This window comes from Emydura macquarii, unplaced genomic scaffold (genome assembly GCF_026122565.2).
Source record: "Emydura macquarii macquarii isolate MOO-44397 ecotype Brisbane River unplaced genomic scaffold, CSIRO-AGI_Emac_v2 contig_3328, whole genome shotgun sequence".
In the NCBI taxonomy this organism is placed as follows: Eukaryota; Metazoa; Chordata; order Testudines; family Chelidae; genus Emydura; species Emydura macquarii.
This window is the reverse complement of record NW_027133465.1, coordinates 5,414,304-5,435,567: the sequence shown is the minus strand read 5'-3', so window position 1 is coordinate 5,435,567 and position 21,264 is coordinate 5,414,304. Positions and strand designations below refer to the sequence as shown.

The 21,264-nt window shown below is 40.7% G+C and overlaps 1 protein-coding gene across 6 annotated transcripts in view; it reads left to right on the top strand.

Moving 5' to 3' along the window:
* The window catches only part of GDPD5 (glycerophosphodiester phosphodiesterase domain containing 5), a 308,016-nt gene that overhangs the window by 69,805 nt on the left and 216,947 nt on the right, over positions 1 to 21,264 (top strand). For 5 of the 6 annotated variants that reach the window (XM_067533310.1, XM_067533314.1, XM_067533311.1 and 2 more), the window contains exon 2: positions 5,103 to 5,190. The gene's annotated coding sequence lies outside the window, so the exon portion shown is untranslated. Of the gene's footprint in view, positions 1 to 4,702; positions 4,857 to 5,102; positions 5,191 to 21,264 lie in introns of those variants that run through there. The other variant, XM_067533309.1, reaches the window with a different exon arrangement.

Sequence of the window (21,264 nt, the reverse complement as noted above, 5' to 3'; positions counted from 1 at the left end):
TACTTGGGAGGTTGGCGACTAAGTAACGATGTTAACATACAAAGCATCAGAGCATGGACTGTGTAACCGATGGATCGGACCCTTCCGAATCATTGATTAAACTCAGGTCAGCAGTGTATAAAATTAGAGTAACAGGAGGCAAGTGTAATAGAGACAAAATTTACCAGGCTAATCAGTTAAAGCTGTATTGATTGTCCAGGTCTCAGGAGCAGCTTCCTCCACAAGAGCTAGGTGAATAACATTTGGAATCCAAACTGCTGAAGCCCAGTAGCCAACAACCATGAAATGGACACTGATATTCCTGATTTACTACACCCTTATCGTCACTCTAAGGGTAGGACTGAGCCAAAATCAAGAAATTGGGACTAAAATGTTGCAAAAGATACAACAAATTACTCAAGACCATGAAACACAGCGACATGTACATGCTCAATTGATTGGACATTTGAAGCAAAACTCACCAAAGAAAGGAGTGGAACAGACTCTTATGATCAATACGGGCCATGAAATTACCTTAGAAATGTATACCAAATCACTGGAAATTGCTTCATTCTTTTACCTTGTAAATGCTTTAAGTGCTAACATTACTCTTTTGGGAATGGGCAATAAATTCCATACTCTTAGAAGGAAACGCAGCTTAAATCCTCTTGGAATTTTGCGGTCCTTAACAGGACTATTTGGTTCAGGGAAGTCAATCTGGAATCGAATAGATGTTTGGAAAATTCGCAAACACATAAATTACGTGTTGCAGAAGGAAGTTAACCAGGTAGTCAACCCAATGTTACAGGGAATAAAGGGACTAGTACAGGAGGAGCGATTTACTGTTTATAACATGCATGACATAACTCAACTGTTTAATAAAACCAAACTTAAAATTAACCAACTGGTCACTTTGAACAATAATCAGGAAAAGAACCAATATCTAGGAAAATAAGTGATCTGCTCTGCTTATGGAGAATATGTTATAAATACCATCACGAGTACCTTGCCAGCTCTAAAATTGGGAAAGGTTCCAGACCTAATCAAGGATGAGAAATTACTAGGTTGGTATTGCCCTAAGTGCTTTCAAAGGCTGGAAAGGGAGCGATCCACCTGTTTGGATCTATGCCAGCATTTATCATGGGGAATAATGAGACAGATGGGATCTGTGACACTTCACTCCAACCAAGACAGTTGCTCTTTTTCCAAAGATTGTTCAGTGGCACGGTCCTTGTATGTCTCATTCACTATTTCTTTACCAGTGTTTGACCCAAACAAGGATGTGTACAACCAGTTGGTAGCAGTCCAGTCCATAGGTCACCTGGAAGACAGCATCTACAGAGAACGTATGAATGTGCCTTCCTAGGTGGTCTACCACACTCCAACTCAGACTTGGAAAGCTCCACAGATGGCCTGTTGCTCTGAAAAAGGGCCTCAGTACATCTGTAGATGTAATGTATTTGAGACAGATACTGTCCTGTGTGGATTGCAGGGAGAGTTACAAAACAAATCGTCATTGTCATGCTTGGTGAGGCTGACTAAGTGGAGGACTCCAATGGAGAGGGTGTCCTATTCTGGAAATGGCTAATTTTGCATGGTAACCAATCAAAAGAGGTACCATTATGGTCCCTTGGAGTGTCAGGTCACGGACCCAAATTTTTGTTTTACTCCAATGCAACCTACTTTAATAGGAAATCAAGCAATTTCCCCTATTCCCATCTTTGGAAACATCACTGTCATCCTATCTGACCCAGCCTATCAAGATTTAACTATCCAAAGTACACCGACATTCTTTGTCTATATTCCCCCACTAGGGTTACCATTGAAAGCATTATTGTCTCATTATTATATTTATCCATGGTACCCATGACCATCATTATGATATCCTCCCTCCACCATGAGCTGTACAAACACACTGAAAGGGCCAGAAATAACAAAGGTGAGATAAGCGAACCATCTGGAAAGGATATGGATATGTCGTTAATATGCATGAACCTGCCAGCCTATAGAATAAGTGTACCCTAATAATTTGTGAGTGAAGAAACCAAGTTTGGACTTAGGAGGACTCATATTGTTCAGGGTATAAAAAGGGCAAACCAAGTTAATTGGGTGTGATCATCAGCTACTTCTTCTTTTGGGCTTCTTTTGCTTTGTGTTTGTTAGGATCTTTGTTCTCAGTTTATACTTAGTACTATTTGTAGTTTTAGTCTTATAGGTCTTAGCTCTCTAGCACTGCCTAGCTCTCCACCCCTCCACTCAAGTTGAGGAACCAGACATTTCTTTCAACCAGGTCATCAGGGAAGGGTGTGAGTATATTAATCCAAAGTGTACAATATATATATTATATATCACATGTGTTTTTAGAACAAGACTGTAATCCCAATCATTATCCATTTGATTATTCATTTGTCTATTATTCTATGTTATTTTAATAAGTCTGTAAAACTATACATATTCGGTTATCAGTGTGAGCATTCCTGTCATGCACCCTAAGGGGTACTTGTAAAACTCTTGGTAGCCTGATTCTGGGACTGGAAACTCATCTTCTGATCAGATCAATTGGTGAGCCTTATAACCCTATTCAAATTACTAAACACCCAAAATCCGGCAACAGCCCAGGACTTTATAACAACACAGATTTTTTTAATCCTAGAGTTGTTGTAGCCATGTTGGGCCCAGGATACTAGAGAGCAAGGTGGGTGAGGCAGTCTTTTATTGGCCCAACTTCTGTAGGTGAGAGAGACCTGAAGAAGAACTCTGTGTAAGCTTGAAAGCTTGTGTCTCTCTGCAACAGAAGTTGGGCCTATAAAAGATGTTTACCACATACATCTAGTGTCTGATTTTTTTTTTAATGCAGTCCGCAAATATCTACTATGTTAAAAATATCCTGTTACTAACCGAACATCTTATCTCTTTGCCCTTTCACAATCTGTGCTATTTAGACTGTTTTCATTGTGCTTGCTGAGAAGTGAATGAAGTAGTCTGTTTCACTTGTATCTAGGAAACTTTACTTTGCAATATTTGAAGTACAGGGAAACATTGCTGGGTAGTGGTTAAGAAAAGAAAAGAAAACAAAACCCTTTTATAATGGTTTTAAGAAAATATCCGAGGAATGTTTCTACTTGTATCAAATTTTGTAATATAAATGCTAGGCCAGATTTGATATTACTTACAGTGTCTCCTTAATTTAGGCTTAATTTCCAATGATGTTAGTTGAAACATATGGCCAACCCAAGCAATTTTCTTGAATTTGCACCTTTTGGGTTCCAGCTGGCATGCAGCAAAATTTGAGATAGTTTTCCAGAAATCCCCCATCACATCACAGGTTCCCAACTCTTTGTGATAGTGGCATGGTTGGGTGTGGAATTTTTAGTTTTTTTTTTTGTCTAATAGCATTTGTTACTGTTTCCAGTGTGTGAGTCGAAATAAAACACAATTTCCTGTCTGAGTCAGTGTCACTAATGAGCCCTTCATTAACCTGACTAAATAAAGTATCACAATTTAATCATCTGAAATAGAGGCTGAATTAGGGGACAATTTATGGGAAAGATCTACAGATTTTGAATAAAAATGCTATCTTACCTAGAATTCTATATGGAGATTCATAAAAACAGGTAGAAAGGATAGAGAATTTTTAGTTCAGTTCCCATAGAAGCCTATTATTTTTATCCCTCTAAAATCAAGTAGTCAAACATATTCCCCTTATATGCTCTGTGTGTGTGTGTGTGTGTGTGTGTGTGTGTGTGTGTTCGTTCGTTCGTTCGTTCGTTCAGAACACAACTGGGAAACAAAAATTTTTGCACTGTAAGTCCTTGAGATCCAGGATTGATTTTGTGTGAAGAAGTTGAATGCATTACACTGGCACTCATTTTGTGATGTTAAAACAGACAGACCAGACAAAACAAAGATCAAGAGAAAAGCCCTGGAATATATATCATCTTGGTGTTTGTAAAGGCAGTAGGGGTAAATTCTGTGTCTCTTCTAATGGGCTGTGATCCAGCAAACTAATTAGGCACATGCAATGTCCCATTGAAGTCAGTGGGGTGAAGCATGTGTTTAAAATTAGGCACGTGCTTAACTATCTTGCTGAATCAGCTTATAATGGCACACTGTCTTCAACCTGAACTACAGAGCAGTTATAATTGTTCCACAATGCCATAAGATAGGCATACAGGGATAAGTATATGCCATAAGATAAGCATACAGGTGCAACACGACCAAGCTATTTATTGTTGAATTATAATACTCTCTCTTCCCTCGCCCCTCCTTCAGTCTTCTTGTAAACGACCATGGGATTGTAACACTGCATTTAACTTGTTTACATGTGGCCAAATTCTGATCTCATTTTTGCGTATGTAAATTTAAAGCTATTTCAGAGGCATCCCTGTCTTGTGCCCTGGTAAAACTGAGCTCTGAATCTGGCTGAGAGCACATGTAAATAACAGGTGATGTGATGCTATATTTGCTCTTTGAAGTATGGCTCCCATAGTCACAGTAACTCGCTAACAGTCTCGTGAGACATTTACTTACAGGAGTAAACAGGTTAAAATTAGATTATAAAAACACAGAATCCGCCATACACAGTAGCTTTTGAACTGACATGACTGATATCAGTGTCAGTGGCTAAGCGGAACTTTGTTTCTAAAAACAGCCCATCATGTTGTTGCTCTTTAATGACACTAGTGCCCAAATGAAATGAGCCCTTGCAGAGAGAAATGGATGATAAAGCCACAACACATAGCAAATTTAGCTTAGAGGAACTAAACAGTGCAGTATGAATGACCCCAAGGGTTCTTATTTCGTTTTGGGGAGCCTAATAGAACAGCTGGCTTTGGTTGCAGGGTGAATCAAACTATGCTAGGATGCCCGTCTGTGGAGTGAGTTGGAAAGCACAATTTATGGTATAAATTCGTACATAGGATGCATTAGGTGGGATTTGAATTCTGTAGGGTGGTGAGCTGCTAAGTGTAAAAAAAACCTAGATTCCTGGGCTACTCTGTGGTCTGACTAGAAATACTGATCTGTAATGGATTGTGCATGGAACTACTCCTCTCCAGATAGAAACTGCAGAGATAAAAACTGCAGACGTACAAATTACATATTTATTTCTTTTTCCTTTGCAGCACAGTGGGTCTGTCTGTCCCCCTTAAGTCACTCTGATTCTTTAAGGTTGTTCTGGGCTGAAACTTTAACAGTACGGACAAGTCAAAGGTAAGCAAAACCCAGTATGGTTTAAATGGCTGTAAGAACTTGTTTGGAAATAGGATCAAGATCTCTTTCTCCCCCCTGCTTCCGGCGCCTTAGTCCTGCTTCTAATCGGGTAACTGCTGCAGTGGCTTCTACAGTAATGTTTTAATATTTTGTTTCTTGCTGTTACCTGCCAGGAGAGGCTGTTTTTCATATTGATCCTCAAGTAATGTTGCTCTGCTCTGTTAAAGTGCAACCCTTCTTCATGCTGAGAAGTAATTGCTTTTCAGTGTTATGTCGATGTTTGAATAGGAACATATGATGTGTGAAGTTACAAAAGTCACTACAGTCTTCTAGTTCAAATACCTTCTTAAGATGCATTTCCTTACTGCTAGTAAATCAGAAAACCATATTCTTTTTTATAAATATTTCTAATCCCCATCCAAAATCTTGCACCAGCAAGAGGTGCATATTTCTCTAGAGTAACCCCATGATTTTATTGCTGTGATAGTCCCTTCTTTTTCACCCCTCCCTTCCCTTATTCCCACTTGTCATATCTAAAATGAGACTGGAAACTCTTCAGGGCAGGGACCATGTGCCAGATCTTCCAATGGTGTAAATGAACTATTCTGGTTTGCCCAGCTGCAGATCTGACCTCATATCTGTTTGTTTCCTATAAAGCAGCTTGCATCAGCAAATGGAAACAGCTGGGTGAATAAGAGTCTAAATTAAACATGACTGAAATTAAGAGGAGCGGGTTGATCTGCAGCTCTGAGCGTGACTGCTTCTTTTTCAGTGCCGTCATCCTGTGTGTTTTTCCCCCCAGAACTGGTCACCACAGGGACTATTTTGAACTGAATATTTGACTTACAACATCTTAATACAGCGTCTATATAAAGACTGTGGGAAGTTCTCATAATCATGCTTGCAACATCCATGTCTTTATAAGCAGCTTCTTTCTCAGTTAAGTGCTGCTTCCAACTTTGGCCTCCAGAATGCTTCTAAGCGTTGTTTAAAGAGCCCAGAAGTTAGTGATGTCCTAGTAATAATCGCTGCTTGGTTCCAGCAGGGTTCTGCAGCTGCCTGCTGAACTGTGGAGAGTGCACAGGACAATAAGCAGCAAAGTATTTGCATTTCAATAAACTGTCTCTTGGTGCCTAAGCTGATAGGCTATCCTGGATGGTATGAACACAGGTGACTTTTGGAAATGGGCTGTTCTTTGCAGCAATCTGGCTTAAAACTGACACTTCCATGGACCTGAAATCACTTCTCTAATCTGTGTGATAAGACTGGCCAAGTGCCTGAACTGCTGCACAGGTGGGATTTTACTTTCAGCTGTCTCCAGTTTTCCAGATTGCCTCAGTTGAAACTCATTCTACAAAAGCCAAATGAGATCAGTCATTTAATCCATTTCTTCTCACTCTTGAACCTGATTTTAATTTTAGCAAAAGACCTACAGTGCATTTCAACTTTTCAGCCAATCTGCCGTATAATCAGGAGTATGATGAACTGGTGTGAGTTGGGAGTTTCCAATAGGCAATAGCCACCACTGGAAATATTTCTCTTTAATAAACTGCCCTGTAATTTGAAGCCAGAATCCAAGACATTCATACTATGCACAGTTGGAGAAAATATTAATGCAGCTTTAAGCTTGCAAATGTATCCTTTGTCCTTTTTTTACCTTTCTGGAGATGCAACTGACGTTTAAAATAGTGAAAAAGATGCTGATTAGGATTTTTTAACATATTCAACAACTCAGACTTTGGGTTGAGATGAAGCATGGGAAGATTTGGCCCAGAAAGACAATCCCCCCCCCCCCCTCCGAAAGTTATGAGCCAATGAAAATTGTATGGGCTGTTATAAGAAATGAGCCTTAATTCTTGCTGTACATTTATGATGATGAAGGCTCTGCTACAGGAGCAGTCTATAATGACAGTAATGTTACTGGCTATCCTTAAAGCTATTTCTACTCTTTTGCACAAACAAACTTCGGGGTGGGGTCCAGCAGAAGATGACAGGCTCCTATGTCAATGTGCTGTGAGTCATGGAATTGATTAGTTAGCATGACAGAGCAAATGTGAAGCAGGATGGCTGGGGAAGGAGCTATTTGTCTCAAAGCAAATACATTTGTTGTTCTAGTGTAAATGGCAAAGAATGAGCAACAAAATCCACTTTGTGTAATACATATTAAAGCTCATGGCCGTGTGGAAGGGTCTCATTCTGAAGGATTTTGTACACTGTGTGAGCTGATCTCAGCCTTGATATAAACAGGCACAGGACATTGATGTCAGTGGAGTCACACCTGTTTTCCCAGGGCTGACTGTGGCACTTGGATTCCATTCTCTCTGACGGCTTGCCAAAAGAAGGAAGGTATTTAGCTGCTGTATTGAAGGAGGTACTGAAGGAACTGATACTCTGCCCTTAGAATGTCTGCCATCTGAAGGTCTTAGAGAACTTGGCAATTGTTCTAACTCTACCTTTGCTACTTACCCTGCTGCAGGTGATACCTGCCCAATTCTGGTTCACCAAGTCACTGCCCCTTCTTCACTCCAATCCCTCCTAAAGGCTCTCTTCAGTGCAGCCAACAAGGAGCAAGTCTATAGTGAACCACAATGAAAAAAATCATATACCCAACTGTGCTAGATAATCCTTCTTCTGTGCTTCTCACCCCTCCTTTCCTACATTAGATTCAGAGATTCCAACGCCAGAAGAGACCATTCTGATCATCTAGACGGGCCTCTTGTATAACACAGGCCATCAAACTGCCCCAAAGTAATTCCTTTTGAACTAGAGCATCTCTCTTCAAACAACAAACATACCCATTTTTACTCTCCTGCTCACATTGCAACCTCTTCAGGGTAGGGACTGTTTACATTTTAGGCTAGCTCCTTAAGAGCTCAGGGCCAGGTCAGTTCCTCGCCTCCCAAGTGCTTGGTAGCCACATCTAAGGTCAGGTTTCTAAACTTGCTCAGCTCCCTTTAAGGCACCTACATGTAAATAAGGGCCTGCCAACCAGAAAAGCTCCGCAGCTCCCGTTCCAGGGACACCTACGGTCAGACTCTGAGAAGAGCTCTGCACCCAATATGTTGAACACTTCAGAAAATCTGGCCACTTATTTTGGTGCCTAAATGGGGAGCTGAGCTCTTCTGGGAAATTTTTGTCTTGTTCAGCACTGAGTATGCTAGTGCTATGGGAAACCTGGAAAACTTGCTGGAACCAGTCCTTGTGAAACCACTAGCTGCACTTTGCATTGGATGGTTGGGATAAACCCTAAAAACTGGGGTGTCTCATTGAGTGGATGAGTAGATTCTGTGCCCAGGCTGGCATTCTTTTCTGCAAACTGGGGTAAGCACCTCAACTCTTGGGTGCTTATGAACTGAAGATCCGGTTACCTCCTTAATTGTTCAGCCTCTCAAACCTTTCTGCTTCAGAAAAGGTGGCTAACGTGGAAAGTGAATTATAGTTTGGTTTTACTTTATGCACTTATCTCTGTAAGTGGTTTTGTAGGTTCAGAATAAGTCTTGCATCTGTGGTGAAAGTCTGACCTCCAGGCAGCAGAATTCAGGTTTTTATCCGTCCTCCCAATATGTTTAAAATGCTGCTCTAATTCCAGATTCTGTAATCAATTTCCCCTCTGCAGCCAGGAGGGTTTAATCTTAGTATCAGACCTTCACCTTGACCATTGCTGCTGCTTATGTTGCATTAGTTTAGCTTAAACTTTCTGGTTTCATTTTTTCTCTTGTCAATTGCAACTAATATTAAGAGCTGGGAACTGTCAGAGGCTCTTGAAGTTAGGGATATTGGATCTTGCAGTAAGAGGTAGAAGCTCCCAACAACTCATAGCCAGTTCATTTTCAGATTTGCTTTTAACCTCTAGAGCACCCTGCTAACTTCAGTGCTACTTAATTCCCCTCTGTTACTGGCTTGTCTGATCCAGGAGATGTCTGATGAGCTCATCTAGTTTTCAGCAGTCTGACCCATGTCTAGCTCAAGTTGGCCCACCTGGGCTTTATACTCACACAGAGTAAATCGGTCTCTCAGTAACCCAAGCACAAAGTGTGGCCAGCAATGGGCCCTGACTCCACCCTGGTTTCTTGGGTTATGGTAGAGAGAAAATCCATCCTTTCTCTCCTGGCTCACCCAGGAACTGCTGCCATTTGATAGAAGCAGCCAGGCCTTCTTATTTGACCTGCTGGGCCCTAATTGGCTGCCACCTGCTCTTCCAGCCCTTCTAGCTGTTGGAGGACCAAGTCTTGGTTTCGTATCTGCTTTGAAGAAGTTTCTGCTCCTGCTGGCTCTGTGAATAAGAGACTCGGAATTGGAAAAACTAACTTGTCCTGATCCCAGAACTGGATGGCTTATGCCAGTGGCTCTCAACCTTTCCAGACTACTGTACCCCTTTCAGGAGTCTGATTTGTCTTGTGTACCCCAAGTTTCACCTCACTTAAAAACGACTTGCTTACAAAATCAGACATAAAAAATACAAAAGTGTCACACTACCACTGAAAAATTGGTTACTTTCTCATTTTTTTACCATATAATAATAAAATAAATCAATTGGAATACAAATATTGCAGTTACATTTCAGTGTATAGTATACAGAGCAGTATAAACAAGTCATTGTCTGTATGAAATTTTAGTTTATACTGACTTCACTAGTAATTTTATGTAGACTCTTGTAAACTAAGCAAATATCTCGATGAGTAAATGTACCCTCTGGAAGACCTCTGGCTTATACTATCTCCCGTAGTATAAGCACTGATCTTGCCACAGGTTGGAGGAGGGGTTTGTGTAGCTCTTTTGCTTGTGGTTGCCCAACTCTTCTTTGGAGGCAGTGAGTCACTTCACTTCTTCTTCGCAGTTGATGTATTTGTGGGTCTAATTTTAGGGCTGCCTGCTGCCAAAAAGGAATAGCCGGACTGGTGGGTTTCCTTCTATGAGCCAGCCAAGATCTAGTTAGCTAGCGAGCTGCAGTGACCTTAATGGGCCTCAGGTAGCCCCTTGCTTTGGTTAGACATAAAGCTGGCACTGTTGGTCATGTCTCTTTAAATGTGTTGGACAAATTAAGTTACTTTCTGTTCTGATAGAAGCTTGTGAAAGAAACTCTCTTGAAATTGAGAGGAACTGATCCAGTGCTAGGAAAAAGCTTTGCAAAACTAGGGCCAGCCCCTTATTGCTTCAAAGTGGTTGGCTCTGTTCTGAGTCTGGTATTTCTATATAGTGCCTGTATGAATCTGAGATTAATTATTTGTTGTCTGCAGTATTGTTGTGGCTGGTAGGTGGGTGGTTGCTAAGCTCCAAAAATGTACTCGTCAATTTTAGATTTTTTTAATAGATCAACAATCATCAGTGGAGAGTCAGTCCCGTCCCCCTTCTTCCCCCCCCCCCCAACAGGTTAGTGTACTGGGGGAAAAGGGCATTGGGAACATGTGGAGAATTTTGAAACCTTACTCTGAAACTGCTACTAAAAGGTTCTGAAAGGAGCCTTTCGAATGGTGTGTGACAGTTGTTATGGCTACATAAGACTCCTACTACTTGTTATAGGGCGAGAAGACTGTCATGAGAGTGTTGAAGAAACTGCATATGTTGGGTTCAAATCTGTGGGTGAGAACACAAGGCTTGAATAATTGCTAGGAGACAACTACATCTGTTGCAGCTGTGATGCAGCAGCAGACGAGGCTGTTTTAGAGAGAGAGAGAGAGAGCCAGTAAGTGGGCAGCTCGGAATCCACCCAAAGGGGCAGTTGGAAAAAGCTGTTCGAGAAGGTGAAGAATCGAGATGCTGAACTGGTAGATGAACTGGAGCCTGGTTAGGAGGGGAGGAGATAAAATAAAAGAAAAGAACAGGAGAGTAAAAGCAGAGGACTGGGAAGAGAGAAGGAGGAATGAAGGAAAATAGGAAATGTTTCAGGTCGGGAGAAGCAGAAAAAAATAGATCTGGATATTTGAGCAGGTATTACTAGAGAAGGGAAGAAGAGGGAAATAAAACACTTACCAGAGAGAGTATCAAGGGGAAAAAACTGAAAGGAAACAACTTGTGAAAAAGGGAATTGATCAAAAAGCTGTGTGAGATGAAAACAGATCCTGAAAACAAAACGAGACGCCCACCAAGAAAGGACCTAAAGTGAACAGAAAGAATGGTTGTTTAGACATCAACTGAATACATTTCAGTGGTGCCTAATGGACAAGTGAGATCCACTAGATAAACTCCGTGAAAAGAGGCACAGCCAAGGGAACGTCGCATCTAAGGAGCACTTCAAGCTGAAGAGAAGCAAAGAACAGAACAGCAAGAGTGGAGTTGGACTTACGGGAGAGGAAAAGTTGATTCTTCTCTGAAGTGACACAGTACATTAAGTAATGTCTTTCGTTCTTGTTAGTAACAATGCATTTGGTACTAACTGCAAGTTGGTATTTCACTCACCTTGTCTCTGCACAGAGTAAGGAAGAGTAGCATGTACAAGCTTGTAAAGGTCAATGAGTTGGTAACCAATAGTTTATTATCAGCAGTAAGTATTTGGTAATGTTCTATGTTGTTTATGCTCCTGGTACAATTTTTGGGTTTTCCCTTATAAAGTTCTAAAAATTTAAAATGATCCCTGTTAGTCTTGGCTTGCCTCTGCATCTCCACACAGTTAGCCTAGTCTAGCCTAGCCCATCACATTGTGGTGTTGGGTTTGCATTGGATGAAAAGTGAAGCAGACCAGAAGCAGTGAAACTGACAAGCTTTGCTTTATTGGCCAAAGAGAGAAAATTTGGGGGGGGGGAAGGGGAGAGAAAACAAAACAAGGCAGACAGTTAAGTTCTTTCAGTCTTATGGGTCTCAGGTGCTAGTAATACCAGCAAGGAATTTTTTAAAATAAAATTTTCATTGACACTGTCCTTTCTTAAAATATTGAACATATTCAATATTCCTCTGATAAGAACTAAATATTAGTAATTACTATCCCCCATCCCCAGTAACACTAAGCCCATCTAGTTGGAAGGCAGAATTATCTAAGGAAAAAAAATACCAACTCATTAGAGTATGTAAAGCAGCCTGGAGAAAGCTAAAAAGTTAATAAAAAGGAGAGCCCAGGACAGACAGATGATCGTTATGATATTTTTCACTGCAGCGTTGACTAACACTGCTATAATTAGGGTTCATAATGGAAAAGATGAATACATCCTGGCCAACCTAGCTGTTTTAGGGGGTTTATAACTTGACCATAAACATTCATAAACTAGGCTAAAACTTGGCAAAATGCTCTAATCATGGTGGAAATTTCCATTTAAAAATAGCCTCCTTCTCTTCCTTTTCTTATTTTTCATTCCCCTTTTTGAAATTGCACTAGACTAGAAGCTAATTGCAGTTACTCAACACCAGTTTATTGGGGATATGCTCTTCCTTGCCAGTATGTGGAGACAATGGTTACTGTTTTGCAGACTTATTTCTCTCTCATATGGAAATTGCCACTACAAAGGAAGCAGTAATTAGTTTGCAGCTGGTGGACTAGCTTTTCAACCTGTGCCTAGTAGAAAGGTCTAGTGGCATCTGCACTGCTTGGTGTACTCTGATGTTACAGCTATAGTATACAAGTGGTATACTGCCAGTTGTTAAGTTTCTGCTTGTGTTTGTGCAGCGTCTTGCTACGTGGATTAGTCAAAGACTCAGACTGTTGAGAATGGGCCTTGTGCTTTCAGTTTAATCAAATGCTATGTTGGTAGCTTCGTGAAATTAGAATGGCCTGTCCCATCCATTTTCTCCAACTTCGACTGACTTTCATTCTAAAAGTTTAAGTGCAGTCATAGTCAGAAAAGTGACTCTAAATGTAATATTGTGTGGTTCCATCTTTAGTGCCTGGAGATCAGACTCCATCAGTTAACAGGTCAGATAGTTTTCAACTACCAAGCCTACAAGTGTAGCCTGGGATCTAAAAATTCAGCTGTGATCTCTGTTTCGTACGACTACCAAGCTGCTGCAATTGGAACTGAGCTGCTGTTTTGGTGGTTGATGTGGGAGCTGGGCAGAGTCCAGCTTGCTCGTCCATAGCTGCATTGGCTCTGTAATACGAAGAGGAGTGAAGACTACTTCTTTTGTGTCTGTAAAAGGAGCACATAGAGGCACACAGAGCATTTATGCTGAATAAGAAGGCACCATGTTTATACCACCAGTCTTCTGATTAGAACACTCTAAAACAAAAGTAAAGTTAGGTAATATTTATAAGGGAATGTCTTGTCCTGTGCTCAAATGTCCCCAAAATCAGGTTCTCATTGAACAATTCAGAAGCAGCCCCAAGACTGAAACTTATTCATGGACAGCATGTGTCAAATAACTTTCAAGAATGAACAAATTCATAAAAATCTAAGTTGCGCCTCGGTAAATCCTAAAATCCTTGAACTAATTATTTTCTGTGGCTACATTGCTCAATTCTAGTGTATGTCAAAGGAGGAGTGGAATTGTTTAACACAGTAGTTTTCAACTTGTGGTCCGGGGACCCCTTGGGGGTCTGCAGACTGTATCTAAAGGGTCCGTGAAAGGTTGTCGTTACCATAGAACAGTGGTTTTCAATCTCTGGTCTGCAGAGTGGGTGTGTGAAGTTCTGTGGCCTGCGTTGTGCAGGTCAGACTAAAAATGATCATAATGGCTCCTTCTGACCTTATAGTCCATGAGACACATCCCTCCCACCCCCCTGACTGAGAAGGTTGAAAACCGCTGATTTAGAATGATCCAAGGGATAAAGCTGCTGAAAGGAAATGGTAGGCTGCAGATCAGGAGGTGTGACTTGGTTTCGTCTCTTAGACTGGGATCAATAGCTTGGCTGGACAAACCCTTCCATATACAGCAGGACCAGTCCTGCACTGTAAGCTGGGAATGACCCATTTTAGGGTTTTCCAATGTCAAATGGCTAGAATTTTATATTTGTTCAACAATGAGTTGTATGTCTTTAAGAAACATTAGTATTTAAAATATCTATGGCTGGATTTTACAGGGGGGGAGGGTAGAGCAGGTAACAATGGGACAGGAAAACTTGCTGTTAGCTGACATTGAGTGTCTGAGTGGCGTTAAGTGACTGTAGAAGAACTCCCATGCTACTTCAAGTGATGAAGGGATTTAATGCATTCCTTCCGGAAGGTACCGTTCTGACTAATTTAGCTTTAGAAATGTCTAAATAGCCTTTCTGCTAAATGAAAAAGGTGCACGTCTCCCCCCACCACCCCAGTTCTGTGCTTCCTCAGCGATAGTGAGTTTCTCAAATAAATCCTGTATAATGATCAAGCTGCTAACTCCACCATGTCTGGAAATGAGTGAGGCAGTTGGTTTTTTTAAAAAAATATTTCTTTTAGCACGAAGGATAATTTTGCGATCACCTTTACACCATTCTGATTCCTTAAAAGGAGAAATAATCATTTGCTGGTTCGAGAAGTGTCTTGCGGTCCAATACATGCCAGTTTTTAATGTCACAGGGTCAAGTGATTGTTTGATATCTGTTTTGAAATGAGTGGTTAAGTAGGGCTGCCAAAGAGGCTGGATTCCAGAAGATGTGTTAATGTCAAAGAGGTGTTGGTCAGGAAATAAAACATGGAAGGTGCATTTTATCACAGGAGAGAAGCTTGCTAGTTAATATCCCGTAGGGCATGTTTACACTCCAATTAAAAATCCATGGCTGGCCCATGCCAGCTGACTTGGGCCTGAGCTAAGGGGCTGTTTAATTTTGATGCAGATGTTTGGGCTCGAACTGGAGCCTGGTTTTTAAGACCCTGCAAGGAGGGAAGGTCCCAGGGCTCGGGTTGCAGCTCAAGCCGGAATAAGCAGAGTCAGCTGGTAATGGGCCAGGTGTTTATCCGCAGTGGAGACATACCCTTAAATCCCAATTTAAAATGACACTTGAACCATTTGTTCACTCCATACACTTCACTCAACTTGGAGAAATTTTCTTGGTTAGTTTCATGATCTATGTCACTTACCATTTTTTTTGCTGGTCTATCGTGAGTCAGAGGTTGCAGTCCCAACTCTGACTAGCTATGTGACTTTGAGCAACCTCTTTCCTCCTCTGGTAAAATGGGGATCATAGTGCTTGCCCACCTTCTTAAAGTACTTTGAGATCTCAGGATGGTAAGTGCTGTGTAAGAAAATGTAATTGTAGTATCTACTAATGGGGCTATTTAAAGGAACCCAGTGGTTTACTCTCCAGGCAGAAAAAAGTGACCTTCCATATTGACTGTCCCTTCTCAATTTTCAAAGTCATGTTTTGCAAATAATCCATGCTAAATAGTAAAAATATAAGGGAAAATCTGATGTGACTGTTGGATTAACAGAAAACAAGGGGATTTTCACTCTGATTGTCAATATACTGAAATATTCATTGTGAAAGATCCTCATAGTTATAGGACTTGTCCTTGCAGTAGAATTTGGAAGAGCCTGCTTGCTCCATTTACGTGTGTAGGTTTTTTCAGTGAATGTAAAATAATCCTTTTTTTTTGTTTTTGTTTTTTTTAATAAAAACACAGTGCTGCCCTTTCTTGACTAATTAGATGGTCACAGCAATGGCTTGATCTGAATAGCAGGTGTCTGTAAATCTACATCCATCCCCATTTTCAATTTAAGACAAGGATTTTTTCTTAATGGGAGACAGAAAACATACAAGACATCAGTAGAGTCAGGTTGGCCTGCTGACTTGTATAAACTAAATGGAAGGGGCGGGGTGTGTTGACTCTTTTTATTCACCCCTTTCAATGTGTGATTATTTGGTCTGTGTTCTAATCTCTGTTAGGAAGCAGTGAGTGTCCCACACACCTGACACTTTTTAGTTACTCATTTGAAGACTCATGTTATCCAAACTCAGCAAGATTTCTTGTATAAACAGAACACTCGATAGTAGGTTCAGTAATTACCTACATGGACTCTAATGTAGATGCAATCAGTGGTTTCTTGAATAGGTCTTGTTGCTTGGAGAGACTCTTATTCTGGAAAATCTTTGCACAAATTGCTCTGTAAATAACCCCAACACCTCTTATATCTCACCTTCTCCCATGACATAGTATTTAATTATTTACGCCTTTTATATAGGGTTTTGTGATGCCACAGCACTGAGCTAGTTGGAGTTAGGATTACATCTGGCAAGAGTAAGAAGTTAACATTTCCTGCCACAAATCTTCCATTTAGTGCCATCAAGTACACTCCAGTGATGGGATTTCTTCTGTGTTTTTTCACCACAGAACTAGATGCATTTTTCCTGTTAGCTCTGTACTAGTGCCATCTGGAACAGCCTCCCTCACGGTTTGCACCTAATGAATTCTGACTCATTTTTTCCAATCCCTTTTCTTCCATGATTTGACTTATACCCATCTCTAATAAAACAAGTAAAACCTTGGCCCTGGAGCCTCCCAGTTTCCTCCTCTTTTATATTCTTACCACCCAATTTTTAATTGTCTCCTGCTCTCATTTTACTTTTTACTCCATATCTCCCTTCTCTGATTTTTTTTTGGGGGGGGGTCTGGTATCAATCTGTCCCCGGGACCATCCTCTTAACCCCCACCTGCAAAAAACAAACAAACAAAAAAAAAAAAAAACCCCAAACCAAAACATGTTTCCATAACCTGGGACCTCTCCACTTCTCTAAGCAAGTCCCATCTACATCACTTTCTTTCCTCTCTCCCTGGGCTGACCATCCCATATTCTAGTCCTGTGCTCCTTGTGAGCATTGAGGGGTTTGGTCCTTCCTCAGGGCCTGTCTAGTCTGAATGTTGGCATACTCTGGCACATGAGGCTCAGACTCCAGGGAATGCAAAATCCCATGTAAATTAGAATGAAGTTACAGTAATCAAGGTGAATCAATGGATGGGAAATATTTCAGCCAAAGTGGAAGTACTGTATGCATCTGTCTTCACTCTATTATCCACACCTCTGACTTTTTCCTGACCCAATAGGTATCAGGAAATACCAGAAACCTTGCAAGAGTCCTTGAGATTTCTCACTCAGTTTAACACATGCATAAGAACTTCCTCCTTGATCAACATTCCCCCTTCTGTTATGTTGATTGTGTGTGTGAGAAATCTCTAGGGATGAATGTAGCTATGAAAATTAATAATAATTTCTTGGTGCCTGCTCCATATTTGCATTAAAAAGGCTTGTCAATGGAGCCAAGTGAAGCCAACATTGTTTTTCTTTTCCACCCAGTGATGAAACTTCTGCCTCAGGTACTCCTAGGTGTTTCCCCTTTCTGGGCATACAGTACAGAATAGCACCACATATGAAATGAAAGGACATATTGAGCCCCAGTAGGCCCATATGTTCCCTGTGGCCATGTTTTAGTGTTCAGTGAACACTTGCATAATTGATTGTTCAGTCTGTTACCTTGAGAATTGTATCTTGTTAAATATTTTATTTTCCAAATTCATTGAGTTGTCACAGGCTATTAGAAATTAAGCTTTCAGACTCTTCCCTTCTGAGGCTCTTTCCTGGAAAGCTTTGTATGCTAAAGTAAGAGGAGGAAGGTTGATGGCAATACCTTGTCATTAGGGTGTCCAAGGCCTAGGTGCTATCCCAACTCTGCCAGTGATCAAGTCACTGAGGATCAGATCCTCTTCCTACTGAAGTAGATGACTGTATTCCCATGGACTCCCGAGGGAGCTGTATCAAGTCCATGCACTCCCAGTGCACTTCCTCATCTGTAAAATGGGGATGATAATACTAGGTGTCAAGCGGCTTAATCTGCTTGTAAGCAGATGTCAGGCATGCCGCTTAATGCACTGAAGGAAGGTGCTCGGGTGCGCCAGTGATGAGGCTGGGCTGAGAACCAGTATAGAACAGAATTGCTGATTAATGTTTGTGAAGCTCTTGGAGAGCCTTTGATGGAAGCTGCTATAGAAGGGGACACTTTTATTTTAATTTAAGCTCTGAACATTGATATCTTTAATACTGAAATTGGCACCCACAATTAAATCAGGGCAGAGGACAGTAGGGTTATGAAAGAGGAAAGAAGGGAGGGAAAGGAATCAACTTCGTTCCCCTGCTCTTCTCTTCATAGCATTCTTTTTACATCCAACCTTCCTCCTCCTCCTGCTCCTCCTCAGTGGCCATGATAATTAAACAGGAGTTCATACTCCTACTCCTACTCCTGGCAGCAATCTACCAGCCCCCACCTCACTGTGTCCCACCCCCCATCAACACCCTGGCTCATTCAGGGCTTGTACTTTGGAAACTTTGGCCCAAGGTGTCTTGGGTTGCGCATTCAAAATCACCTGCTGCTTGAAGACATTTGAGTCCATGTCCCTTTCTTTGGACTATGAATGACCACAAAGAAGTGTTGCTCGGCCAGGGTATAGTGAACAGTAAGATATTGCCGTGTTTGGGGAACTGATGAGCAGAAACTGCTTCTTATGAATGAATAAGGTTAACTCTGGTCTGGCTTATTAGGGCATCACTATGGGGAAGAGTTGAGGTGGTTGTTTTGCTATGAAGACCGAAAATTCCAGTCCAGGCAAGCCAGAATTGTATAGTTAATCTTATCTCTACATTTCAACAATGTGCTAAATAGATGGATATAATGGACCTATTCAGTGGACTAGCACTTTGCAAATTGTATTTGTTAGCTATCGAAGCATGGTGAGTGGTAATAGCTATCGATATTGTAAGATATGCCTTGGAAGGCATGAGACAAGTCAGGGAGGGTAACTGAATAGATGCTGTTATTGTTCAAAGTAATAAAAATATCTTTTTTAAATGATTGAAAGCACTTTGACTAATAGCTGTTGGAGTCATATCCGAAAATGAGTTTATAAATCTCTCATGGTTGTCCCTGTGGTAAGGAAAATGAAATAGTAGCTATGTAATTGGTTTGCAACTGAAGTTTTTTTCCTCCTGAACAGGACTCTCCGGTCAGACTTTTGGAAGTGAACTTCAATTTATCCTGTTAAGTCAGGTAGTGTGCCCTTAATGCATGAAGAAGCGTCGTTGTTCCTTTCCTGCTTTAAAGCTATCTCTTCCCTTTTTCCAACAACTTTGGTCTCCATTGTTGGATTTGAAATGACTACTGCTTGCATAAAAAGATATGCTCTGAAAGCAAAGAATGGGGTCTAGACTATACTGTAATTGCTGTTTTCTTTAGGAAGCTCATAGCAATGGTTAAGACGTCATAGAAATTAGCCTATCTAGTGCACCTTTGGCAGTTCCTTACCATACTCTTCTGGACTTGCCAGTGGGAGTTCATCTGGAGCCATGAAATACCCCTTAGGGTAGGGTAGTTGGACTCAACTTGAAAATATATTAGAATTTGTCATAATTAATAATAATGTAGCTAGTAAGATACCTCTGAACAATGCGTGTCCCTTAACCCAGTGTTTCTTACACCAGGAACTGGGTTCTTTATGTTAGCAAAAACTTGTGGAAGTATACGCTGACAGAGCATGATCCTTTGTGCACTCCACTGGTATCATAACAACTGCTTTCCTAGCATGTATTCTCATAAATTAATAATATTTAGGGCTGCAGTGCATGAAACAATTTCACATGTATTGACACTTTACACTGGTAGTGCACATTAAGGAACTAGGTCAAAGCCTGTGGTATTAAGCACTTAAATTGCACTTGCAGTCTGAATCCACCTCAACTACATGTAAGCATATTAAAACATTCCACATTCAGCCATCCCTGTTATCCATTGGGAAGCCTCAGTATTTTTTTAACTAGAATTTAATCTATAAAATGCACTGCTGCAAATTCTACCTAGCCATGTCTGCTAATTCTGCTGACACCATTGGACTTGATTCATTGATTTCAACAGCAGTATGGAATGTTTTTCCATTGACTTCACTGGGAGTTGGCTTGGGTCCTTAAATAAAACTTTGAAATGAGCAAGTATTGTATTATGGTAACTGGGTATGAGGACACTAGTTTTCTCTTACCGTGGCTGGGTGTTATTTATGACTGTGCCTAAGACACAGTTCTTTCTTGAGACCAAATGTAGATCGCTAATGTATTATCACTGTGTCGCCAGGTGGCACTACTACAGGTGAGTCGTAAGTCTCTGACTGTCTTGGCAATTCAGTTTTTGGATGAAAGCTGTGGTGTCTAGTTGTGATTCAGTTCTTTTTAGAAGCTGGTTTTTTATTATTTGTATACATAAGTAAAAGCTGGTTCACTGCCTGAGTGTGTGTGCCTGGAATAATTAAGCTGCAGAGCTGCAAAACAAATGTGTATTTTTAATGCTTTTGACACCATATAATGATGATACTTATTAAATCTGGTCTCTAGCGTCCCAAAAGTCTCATACAACGGTACCACCTGCAACTCTAAGAAGAGAGAACGTTTCAAGACTTGTACATAAACTGTTTTCAGACTTTGAAACTCGCTTAATCCCAATAAAGAACACTGGATGTTTGGATCCACAGTTACAAGTCAAGTGGGAAAATGTTCTCCATTCAAATAACTCAGTATGATGTTTGTGTAAATAGCGTAAAAAAGGAAAATGGCTCCATCCTCATTCGTGTTTTTCATCTTTTGGGTTTTAAAAAAATTAGACAGAGTAATGGAACAACGAAGAGGGGCACATACTCAAAATCTGATCTTATTATTGCAAACATTTGCCTTCCCTTGCCCCCATCCCTCCCATATTTGCTACAGTCATTCATTGTATCATGTCTAAATTAGACTGGAAACTCTTTGGAACTCAGATCACGTAAATGTCTATTTGTAGACTTTGAACAGTGCCCACTACACCTTTTTGAGAGCTATATAACAATAACTAGAAAAGCAGGCTCTAATACTACAATTTTACCCCGCAATTCCACTTGGCTTTTCTGAGCATCTCTAGAACATCATAGGATGGATCATCCCGGCTCAAATGACTGTTCCATCAGGTTGGGTATCTTGTCTTCAGAAGTAGTTTATTCCTAAGTGTTTCCAAGGGAGTGGACTGCTCCAATGGAGATGATGAAATGCACATAGCCAGTTGTGTGATTAAGTTAATGAGGAGAAACTTGTGGTAACTGGTACTCCCAATTTTACGCTTCTTGGAATACTTCCTTTTCTTAAGAGGACTATAATAGTTGCAAATGTTTTATCATAAACATATCCAACTTTCAAAAATAATGTCCCACCATAGTATTGGAATCATAGACT